The 11,398-nt window shown below is 51.2% G+C and overlaps 1 protein-coding gene across 2 annotated transcripts in view; it reads right to left on the reverse strand.

Annotated features, from left to right (window-relative positions):
- The window catches only part of TMEM63C (transmembrane protein 63C), an 85,952-nt gene that overhangs the window by 43,017 nt on the left and 31,537 nt on the right, over positions 1–11,398 (reverse strand). The window contains exons 3-4 of one of the 2 annotated variants that reach the window (XM_011949513.1): positions 3,365–3,424; positions 2,208–2,270 (exon numbers count right to left, since the gene is read on the reverse strand). The gene's annotated coding sequence lies outside the window, so the exon portion shown is untranslated. The remainder of the gene's footprint in view (positions 1–2,207; positions 2,271–3,364; positions 3,425–11,398) is intronic. The other variant, XM_011949512.1, reaches the window with a different exon arrangement.

The following is an 11,398-nucleotide window of genomic DNA, read 5'->3' on the forward strand; positions in this document are numbered from 1 at the left end:
GAGATGTTTGCTGAGAGCCAGGCTGTTGGCTGGGTGAGCGTGAGGGAAGGCAGAACACATGCCCAGGTGCTGGCTGGTCCCAGGGGTGGCAGCAGGAGCCAGTGAGTGTTCTGTCCTTACTGCTTCTAGTTTCTTTTTTTTTTTTTCTTTGAGACAGAGTCTCACTCCGTTGCTCAGGCTGCAGTGCAGTGGCGCCATCTTGGCTTACGGCAACCTCTGCCTCCAGGGTTCAAGTAATTCTGCTACCTCAGCCTCCTGAGTAGCTGGAACTATAGGTGCCCACCACCACACCTGGCTAAATTTTGTATTTTTAGTAGAAATGGGATTTTGCCATATTGGCCAGGCTGGTCTTGAACTCCTGATCTCAGGTGACCCACCCACCTCAGCCTCCCAAAGAGCTGGGATTATAAGCATGGGCCCCCATGCCCAGCTTTCCTTCAAGTTTCTCAGTAAAAGAAGGAATGAGGTCTCAGCGCAGTGTGAGGTGGTGGTGATGGGCGGATGTTGGATGTTTGGGGACAGGAGAAAAGGTAGAAATAGAAGTCTAGGGGAATGAGAGAGGAGGGATTAGGGAAATGGAGCAGGATTGCCAGGCAACAGTGGGGCCCATGGAGGCTCATGATCTTGAACTGATGAGAGCAGTCAGACTTGCTATGCTGGATTCACCTGTATGGTTGCAGGTGTGGAAGACTTAGTTGGGGTAGAGGTTTCCCCAAGCAAGTATGAGCATAAGACAAGAGGGCTGATGGTGTAGCATGTGAATAATTGTAATGATTTGCCATGGAATTTGAGCCAAGAGAGAAATAAGATGCAAGATGGGTGAGGACCAGGGAAAGGTACTGGAGTTCCAAGGGGAGGTAGAATTGTGGACGACTAGTGGGTGCAGAACAGAGGGAGCTGCACTCAGAAAGTGGGATGTTGGGATGCTTGGTGCTGAGATGAAAGAGATTCCAGCTATTGGTGGTGATCAGGTCTCGGGCATGACCATGGGAGCGAGCAGTTGAGTATCAGAAGGATCATCTTTGTGGAGATGGGAACATAGACATCAGCAAGAATGAAGACAGGAAAAGTACTGGGGAGACAGTGAGGGGGGAAGGGGAGAGTAGCCTGGGGGACTCCTTAATGACTAACAAGATGTCTAGGCTGACACCTGTGGGTCCAAGACAGGGGGCTTTAGAAAGCAGGGAGGAAGAGTCTCAATGTTGCCAAGGGGAACAAGAAAGACACGTCTCCATCCCCAGGCCAGTGGTGTTGGTGGGGAAGCAGGAACCACCCTCTGAGAGGGTGGTAGGGGAAGCTGGGCTGGGGAGTCTCCCAGTCAGAAGGTGAGGAGACCGAGGAGCTGGGGATGCTTCTGAGGATTATGGGTTCCGTGACCCCGAATCTCAGCTCTGATGCTCGCTCATCGCTCATCGGGTGACCTTGAGCGAGGCACTTATGGTCTCCATGCCTCACTTTACTCCACTTTACTTCACACAGCTCTTAAGAGGAGTGAGTTAGGATGTGTTCATCTTGTAGAACAATGCCTGGAACACAGGGAGCATCACATAAATATTTGCAAAATGAAGAATGGAGATCCAGGGGGCACCATGGAAAGGTTCCAGGAGTTGGGGAGGGCTGAGAGATGGGGATGGAGCAGGAATGAAGGTAAAGGGATTGAAGCAGGGGATGGGAGGTGGCCTGGGAGTCTGGGCTGCTTGCGCTCACTCACAGAACCTGCGATGGAGGGCCTGAGAGTAGTCCTGGAATAGGAAGGGGTGCACAAAACTCTTCCCACTCCCACCCTCAAGATTAGCATCTAGCAGGATCCGGGAGTCTCTTGTCTGTCTTTTTCAGTTTCCCTAATTCCTGCTCCATCGAGCTCTGCCTAGGCCACCCATGGTGTTCTTGTTTCTACCCCAGCTGGCTAATTAACTCACTCACTAGCATGTTTAGCCAAATGCAAACCCGTAATAGTTACATCGAACACAGCACACTTTAATGGCATGCCTTCTGCCAAAGCATCAGAGTAGCGGCCAATGGTATTTCTAGGGTCTCTTGGAGGGAGAAGCTGGCATCTGAGCTACCTCGGGCTCTAGGTCAGCTATGGCAGGAGGCTGCAGTTCTGCTGGTGGTCACTGGGAGGAGCCCGCGCTAAGGAAGCGGGCAGGGGAAGGTGAAGGAAAGGCCATCCTGTGGGTGGAGAGGCCTGGGGAGACTTTTCCCACCTGAGTCACTTCTCCAGTGAAGGTCCACGTCAGGCCCAGAGGCTCCACTCAGCTACGGGGCTGCTGCAAAAGAACAAAATGCGGTGGAGAGACTACAAGACTTACAGACCCAGGAACTCCCTTGCCGGCAGCACCCTCCTTCAGGGCCCCTTTGGTCATCTTTATGCTCAAATGCACATCCTTTATTAGAGCTCTGCTTTGCAAATAGTTTCTCCTGGTCTATTGCTTTTCTTTTCATTTTCTTGATGGTATCTTTTGAAGTGCATAAGTTTTGAATTTTGACAAAGTGACCAAGCCGAGATATGAAGGGGGTGTAGGAGTTAGTCCTGTGCAATGGGAAAGCCTGGGCAGAGGCACCCATATTGGCAAAGACCCAGAGGGAAGGCTGAACATAATGTTTTGAGGAAGTGAAAATGAATGGCAGTGGCTACAGTGCAGAATAGATCACTATTGGCTCATTCATTCATTGATTGATTCAACAAGAATACATTGAGTATCTATTTCCCCTGGAAGTACAAACATGAGGTCTTCTCTAGGGAGCTCACATCCCAGCCTTTGGGGTTACGGAGAGGACTACTGTTGGGCAGCTTGGGCCAGGTGGCCCTTCTGCCTGGGAGGACCCCTAGTTACAAGGCCCCAGCCACTAAGCTTGGAGTGGGGCAGAAGGTGGGGAATTCCATCAAGCAGGTTGGTCAGATGCAGGTTTTCAGCTCCACCTGACTGCTCAACCTGCAGGGCAGTGAGGGAGGAAAAGAAAGGAGACAAGATCCTCACCCTCTCCCACCTCACCACCCTCCTCAGCTTTCCCAGGCAGCAAGCAGAGGCAGTAACGAGGGAGGCTGTTGCTGTGGAAACCTAGAGCAGCACCAAGCCTTTTCTCCTCATCCCTTCACCCTCCCTGGACCTTACTTCTTTCTGGAGGGAGACCTAGCTCTTGGGTGTGAAGAAGGCAGGCAGAAAATCCAGATTTTGGCTTACTGGAGACTAAAGCATCAGCACTGGAAAGAATGAAGCTAGAAACTCTGGGATGCCAACAGAAAACACAGCAGGGCCACCAGCTTAGACATCACTTTCACAGCATAGGACAAAGGCTGCCTGAGGCAATGGGAAGGATCAGGCTCTCTGAAGCCACTGACTGTACTTAATCCCAGATCCACCTTTGCTAGCTTTGTGACCAGGGGCAGTGTCTTCATCTCTCTCAGCCTCAGTTCCCATATCTGGAAAATGGGTATAATAACAGTATTGCCTCACAAGGTTATTGCAAAGGGGAAGGAAGATAGTTCACACAAATCCACTTGTACAATGCTTGAGAAATATGACTGCTTAATTAGCCAGCGCTGCCGTCCTCTTCATCATCAGCTTATTTGTCAGGCTATGGTGAGAGGCCCAGACTGCACAGTCCCTACGCTCCTCCTTCCAGCCTCTCTGTTCTGGGGCAGGCAAGAGGAAAGATGTGAGGATGGAAAGGTCCATCCACTATCCCTCAGACTGCAGCTGGTAGGTGGTGGTTGTTTCTGTCCTTCCTGTGCATAAAAAACAAATGTCAGCCTTGCTTTGTGGGCCAAAGAGGGGCAGTGGGAGATGATGTGAATGCTGGTTGATGAGTCAGGGTTTCAGGTCCCCTCCTAGCTGCATATCTTATCTGATGGGAAAGTGTATGGCTCTCTTTCTGTCCCATTTCTCCTCCATTCTGGGTTCCTATGCCAAAACCTGGCAGCTCAGCTGTTCTAGGCTTGGGCAAAGTTGTCCTTGGCAACTGGGCAAAGGCTTCAAAAAGAGCTAGCTTTGCCTTTCTGTCTGCCCCATCCTACTGCTCACCCCCAGGCCTCCAGACCTAGCCTGCTTTCATCCACTGCTGCCCTAACTAGCAAGGCCAGCACTTTGCTTCCCACTTCCCCTTCCAGATGAGTTAGACATCGCAAGGCCAAAGCCAAATCTCAGGGATGACCCCAGAGTTAGGATGGTCCAGAAGAGCCCAGGGAGGGACGAATTTTATTAATAGCTATCATTTACAGAGCAAGTAATATGGGCTAAATATTTTCTATTTAAGTACTAGCTCATTTAATTCTCATAAGTACCCTAGGGTATGAGAATCATCCCTAAAGGCAAGAGAAAATTAAGGCCCAGAGAGGTTAAACAACCGGCTCAAGGTCATGGCCCAGAGAGGTTAACTGGCCCGAGGTCACGGTGCTAGTGAGTGGCAGAGCTGGCCCTGAAGCCAGACCATTCGTAACCCTCTGCTTTGCTGGCCCTGAGCCTCTGCTGCTCTGGACATGCTGAGCAAGGGGCAGAGGAAGGGGATGACCTTGCTCAGACTTTAGTCCAGGGACAGCAGCTTCCCTAGCCTTTAGGGTGATGCAGCAGAGAGCAGAGTGGGCTGAGCCAGGAACCTACTGCAGCCACTGAGCCTGCATTTCCCAGCACAGCCCAGGGCCCAGTCTGCTCCACCATCCCCATGAGTTCTCAGGAACTGGTACATAGGGCATGTGTTTTGGTTTGGATTAGAGAATCACTATAGCCACAAGCCATGTCCTAGGAAAAGATGCTACGGTTGGGGAGCCACCCCCACCTTCTCCCCCAACCCCATGACCCCCAGAGTGCACAAAGCCACAGCTCTCGCCCTGCCCTCTTGCCATTTAGCCTTCCCAGTAGTTTCAATAATTAATCACCTTTTTGTAAACAACAGGTAAGATTATCTCCCATGGTTCTGGACTTAAACAAACAAGCTGGGATTCCTGGTCCTGGGCATCACCTCCCACCTCCCCTTCTTCCTTCTTCTCCAGGTCTCCTGCCCTGCCCCCACCACCCCTTGGCCATTCTCACTCAGGGCCCCCCTCTCAGTGAGGTTCACTCTCACAGCTAGGGGGCTGGGTACTATTGGAGGAGGTGTCAAGAGAGGGAGGGTGTGTCACTGGAATGAGGGGCTCTGGTTCACATCCTTCACCACTGACATGTTCGCTGGCCATAAATCTTTCCCTAAATATCAGTAAGGGATCCTTCCCTGCTCCATACCATCCTCAAACTCCTCAAATCTTCATGACAAAGAGTGGTTTGCTCAGCTTTACACATGGAGAAATTGAGCCTCCAGCAGACATGGAGATTTGCTTAAGTCTGGGGAAAATGCTGGATTGGGGATAGAACTGGGGTTTCTGGCTCCCCACTCACTGCTTTCAGTGACTCCTTAGCCTGGGAGGGGGTTGCTGGAATCACCTAGAAGGTGTTTAGTAAATCTAGATACTCATGTTCCACCCCAGACATTAAGCATGAGGATCTCCAGTCAATTATTGTGTGCAGCCAAGACATAAAAGCACCAGACTGACATTTCCAGGGTTATTTACACCTAGAGAAGGAGTTCTTGATGACCCAAAAAGTTTTCTCACTCTTCCTAAATAAGGAGAGAGGATAGGGAGATGTGGGAATAAAGGATGATACCTCACTGCCTCTTAAACCATTTCACAGTGTGGCAGTTCATGAGGCTGGTCCTTATATTCTCCTCCCATGCAATCTCTGCCCCCTCCCCCAGCTGGTCGCAAATCTGTGGAGAGTTGGCTGAAAATCTACAGAGGCCCACACCACTTCTTCCCTGGAAGTTCCAGGCTCTGGTATTCCTCCCATTAACCCAGAGGCCACTGGCCTGGCTACTTCCTCATGGTACCCTCTGTTCTGCCCCACCAGCCCCCTTATTCAGAGTTGCTTGCCCCACCCCTACACAGCTTGAGCCACTTCCTCCTGGACTTGGGTGAGCCTTGGTCTCATCAGCATTTAAAGCCCCTCAGTCCAGCTTATAGTCTACTCCTCTGAACCTTCTTTCAGATGACCAGCCCTGTCTGCACCTTGTTCCCACCCTCTTCACACAGCTGGCCTTGCAACCACTGCCTGGGACTATCCTCTCACTTTTCCACACACATGAACAGCCAGCTCCCCAACAAATCCATGGGCTCTTTGATAGTAGGGACCATGTCTTTCTCTTATACTTTCCATGTTTCTCCCAAAGACCATCACACAGTCAGCCTCAGTAAGAGACAGAAGGCCTTTTACCCAGAGACACACTCAGGGGTAGGAAAGAATAAAATGTAGGTGGTTTGCACACATTTGCACAGTGCACAGAGTACGCGAGTCCCAAATTTTTGCCCCCACATAGCGCACATTGGTTACCAAGTTTCCCTCCCCGAGTCACTGCAGGGAGTGGAGGTTGCAGGTAAGGAGACTGGGTGTGAATCTGGCTCTACTGTTTATCAGCTGCTATTTAACCTCTTGCTATTCAGTTTTTTTCTTGAAGATCATATCTGCCCTGCATATACCAGGGTGGTTATGAGGGTTAGTTAAAGGAGATAGTGCATGGAGACTCTTTCTGTAAACTGTGCCACAAACGTAAGTTGTTGCTTTTGCTGTCCTCTTCATAGGATCGAAGCCAGCCTTCCCTCAGAGGTCCCCAAACGACCCCTCTGCCACAGTGGCTCCTGAAGCCCCAGCATGTGGTGAGAGGATTGGAGTTCCACCTTGCCATTGGGCCCATGATGTAAGCAGGGCAATGATACCGCCGCTCCTGGCTGGGTCCAGCAGGGCTCTCAGTACCATGGACAGCACCATGCTGGGCAAAGGCATTTCCGCTTCTGCTGCTCTCTGCCAGGGCTCGTGGGCAGGGCCAGGCAATTCTCGTTGGTGCCTCAGCCCAAGAATAAGAATAACAGCTAACACTTATTGAGTGAGTTCTATGTGCCAGGCCCTGTGCCAAGTCTCTTCAGGTGTCAACTGGGTTAAACCTATCAGGTTGCATGTGGGACACGGTTGATGCCCTCAGCATCCATTCCCACCTCTGTGCCTTCCTATCTTGCAGAAACTGGAAAGTTAAAAGCTACATTACCAACACTCACTTGCAGCTGGGGTTCTGGATACAGATTAGAGCCCATCAATTAGACATGCTGGAGATAGATTTACAAGGCTGAAGGGAGGAGAGGGAGGAAGAGGCCATCTCCCTGGTACTCAGGCGTTCTGCTGACAAGCCATGTCAAGGACAGGGCTTCCTGCAGGATTCTCTGCAGGAATTCTCTGCAGGAAGTTCAATGCCTAGTCTCTGGCTCCCAGGGACGGGGTGGTGTGAGAGGCAATTATGGTAAAAGCTGCAGCAGTTTTCTTAACCCTGGGTAGCAGGTGAAAGGACGTGAACTCCATGGCTCCAGTAATGGCCCTGCTGACTGGGAAAGCAGTAATTTGTCTGGAGGGACAGTTCTGCTCTGTTCTGAAGACCCAGTTTCTAATTTTTCCAGTGACTTCAACACCCTGTGGTTCCCTGTATGAATCAAGCTGACTACAGCCTCATGTCCCAGTCCTGGTTTTACTTAAGATTCCTAGAGTGTTGTTTCCTATACAAAGACCAGGCAGGTGATATTATTATCCCACCTTATGAATGAGGAGTTTCAGGCCCAGAGAGGTTAAGACACTTGCCCAGATCAGGGAGCTAGTACCGTGAAGTTAGGGCCTGAGCTGGGGGGCTGGTTCCCCAGCCCCCTCCTGATCACTTTGCTATGCGCCACCCTCAAGGCAGAGAACACTGATTCCAACAAGCAGGAATGAAGCTGCTAGGCTCAAGACAGAAGTACATCGAAAAAAGGAAATGCTGACAGGGAATATGGGGACCACGCTCCAGGCTCACGTGGGTGTAGCCCCTGAGGCGGCCTCAGGGAGAGAAAGGGGCAGGAGAGGATACGGGCATTTGTGATGGGCCAGGCCTTCTTATGGCTATCCCACTGAACATCGTTTATTCCTCACAAGCAACCTGAGAGGTAGCAGCCTAAGAAGTAAGAACCAGTATCCCCATTCTACACATAGAGAAACTGAAGCTCAGAGAGGTTAAGTAACTGGCCTAAAGTTACACAGCTGGAGAGAGACAGAGGCAGGATTGGAATCTAAGTGTCTGGCTCCACTACATCATGCAGCCTCTGAAGGCACAATTCCAGGAGGACTGTATTTCTGGGGTACAAGAGGATGGCCTCCCACATCTGTACTACATCTAAGGGACTCTCAACTAAAGAGAAGGACCAGGCAGCTTCTATTATTATCCCATCTTATAAATGAGGAATTTCAGGCCCAGAAGGTTAAGAAACTTATCCTATTAACACCTCTGCGGGTGGCAGAGGGAGCTGGGATGCCGTCGGGAGAGAAGGTGGCCACTTGGACCCAGGCTGGAAGCTGAGTGTGTTGGCTTCCCCACCCTATCCATCTCACCTCTGGTACCCTCCCAGAGATGCCTCTCCTTGGCAGGAAGTTTCTTTTCCTTGTCCTCCAGACCCTGGACCACAACCCATGTCTTTCTGCCCATGTTCCAGAGTCCGTGAGCAGCCATGACGGTGCCCATGTGGGGCTGGAGACAGAAGGCAGAGGCAGCTGTGGGGATGTCACAGTCACCCAGGCCCCTGGGAACTGGGCAGTGACTCAGGGAGACACGGGGAGGAGGACAGGTGACTCCGTGCCTATGTTAAAAAGGTAAAATAGGAAATAAAAACAGCAGGACACAATGCTGCTAAATGAAATGATCTAGATTCTAAAAAGAAAAATAAAAGAAAAAAATTAAATTATATCACATGCTTTTAATAGTCCTTAACATTTTTTTCTGAGTTTGAAAAACTATTTAATATGAATATGTATTGTTGTTTCTAATTAGAAAAAGATCATATATTAAAAGTAAGGCTTGAGATTGACGGGCATCCATGTAACCAGCTTTCCTCCTGCATCAAATCTCTCTTCCCTTCCTCAAATGCCCTCATTCTGATCAGCTCCCACTCAGACTTGTTGATGGGGAGGAGAGGGTGGAGGGACTGAGCTCTCACGGTGACATGCAGCCCAGTGGTTCCTGTGCAGGCTGCCTACTCAAAAGAGTCAAAGCCTGAATCCAATGCCACCTCCTCTCCCTCCCCTGTCGGGATCTGGCTGGGCCACATGCAGGCAGATCAAGACTTGACCTTGCACCATCGAAGCCAAGGTGGCCACCAGGTCCCTGGGCGTCTGCCTGGAAGCCAGAGGCAAGCCCCCATCCCTGCTCCACCCCAGGTCAGTGGCTCCTCCTGACAGCAGTGGTACTGTGCTGACTACAGCATCAAGTCCCAGGGGCAGAGATCAGGAAGGGGACTTGGAGGCTTCCCCAGCACAGCTCTTACTAGGACAGGCAGGAGCAGCCTCCCCAGCCCCCTGCCCCACCCCTCCCACCTCCCTACCCCAACATCAATGGATCAGTGGAAGATGGTGGCCACTGTGGCCCCTCTAGTCATTTTTTGGGGTGGTCTAAACCTAGACTCCTATAGGGAAGGGAACAAAAGAGAAATGGTAGCCTCCAGGAGGTGGGGGGTGGGGTCCTGAATGGGCCTGGTCTCTACCTCTGAGCCTGACGGAGGGCCTATGTGCACTCTCCTCCAGGTGACAAAGTATGTTTACAAAGTCATCATCTCACCTGGCCCCCAACAGTCCTGCCAGAGGAGAGGTACCAACTGTCCCCATTTACAAAGGAGGATGCGGAGGCCCAGAGTAGGTGCACAGCCTGCCCAGGCTCACACAACTAGAAGCTGAGCAGCGGGGGTGGAGATCTAAAGCCAAGGCCCGAGCTTTTGCACAGCTCCCTGCTCCTTCTGACATCTGAGCTCTCGGGTCCTGTTCTGCTCCAGGGCAGAAGCTGGGACTAGGGGAGGCCCTCTTGGTCCCAGGAGCCTCTCCAGTCTCACCTCCCCCAGTTCCCCACGAGGAGTCTCAGCTCCAGCCAAAGGAAGACCCCTTGCCCATCAAAGGCCTTGGTTGTCTCTGCCCCCTCCATTCCTCCCCTCTGTGGAGGACCTTGATCCTTGCCCAACAGGAGTGCTCCATTGGCAAGGTCCAGTTCAACTCTGCTTTCTTCAGGCAGCCTTCTGGGTACACCCCCAGGTCTTGGTGATCTCACCCTCCCTTCCATCCTACTGTTCTCACTTACTCTTTCCTGAGTTCTCACCCAGGTAGGGGTTGCTAAAGAGGATGAGATGTGTTCCTCCCCTCCTCAAGCTCATTCTAGAAGGGCAATGAGAAAGGCCTTGGCTCAAAGGCAGTGACAACGCAGTGTGAGAAGGGCTCGCAAATGCACCGAACCCAGTCTGCAGTGCCCAGGGAGGCCTCCTGGACCAAGCTGTTATGGAATCAGCTAGAAGGGCTTTCTTTGCTCTCCTTAACTTGGCCACCAAGGCCTGGGTGTGCTGCCCTTCCTAGTGTTCTGGCTTCATCGTGTCAAACTTCCCCCTCACTTCCATCTCTAGCCTCCTAGGTTGTTCCCTCAGTTTCTGGAGCATTGCCATCTTCCCTCCTGCCACAAGGCCTTTGTATATGCCAGTCCCACCACCTGGAAGGTTCTCCCTCCCATTACTTGACTCATTCTCCTCCTGGTTAATCTCAGCTCCATTTTTGCTTCCTTAGGGAAGAGCTCAGGCCAGGCCCAGCTCCCCAAGTCCCATGCCTCCGAGCATCTTGGGAGGCAGGCATCATGCATGCAGTAAATGTGGATTTCTAGTACTAGACTCTCTGGGCCCAAGTTCTGCCTCTGCTACTTACTAGCCCCATGTCTTTGGGCAAGCTTCTTAATCTCCCTGTGCCTCAGTTTCCTTATCTGTAAAATGGAGATGTTAATAGCACCTACCTTATTGGGTGGATGTGAGGTTTAAGAGAGCCAACTCACATGAAACATTAGAGCAGTGCCTAGCACATTGCAATGGCTCAATAAAGTTAAGAGTAATTTTCCTTGTTGTACCTAGTACATTCGATGTTGTTTACGGAATGACGTAGCAGATGGCTGACTCCCCACACCTCCCCGCAAAGGGAAGCTCCTTGACAACAGAGCCCTTGGCTGTGTTTGCTGATTATTTCCTCTGCTGTGCTGGATAGGGTTGAGTGCTTTACAAATATTTGCAGAGGAAAGGAAAGATTGGCAGTGGGTTGGGGTAGGACTCATTTGGCCCCCATGATGTCAAACCCAGAGTGTTTTGGCTGGAGGAGATCTTACAAATCATCTAACTTAAGCCCTCCTTCCACAGAGGGACAAAAGGAGCATTTCCCTGGTCTAGTCCCAGAGGGCTGAGCAGCCCTTGCCCACCTCTCTCTCCCCCTAGGGCTTTGCTCAAAACCTATCATGGCAAAATCTGAGACTGGGCCATCCGTTTCTGTTTTGATTTTTTTTTTTTTTT

This window comes from Colobus angolensis, unplaced genomic scaffold (assembly GCF_000951035.1).
Source record: "Colobus angolensis palliatus isolate OR3802 unplaced genomic scaffold, Cang.pa_1.0 Scaffold3, whole genome shotgun sequence".
NCBI classification, from domain to species: Eukaryota; Metazoa; Chordata; class Mammalia; order Primates; family Cercopithecidae; genus Colobus; species Colobus angolensis.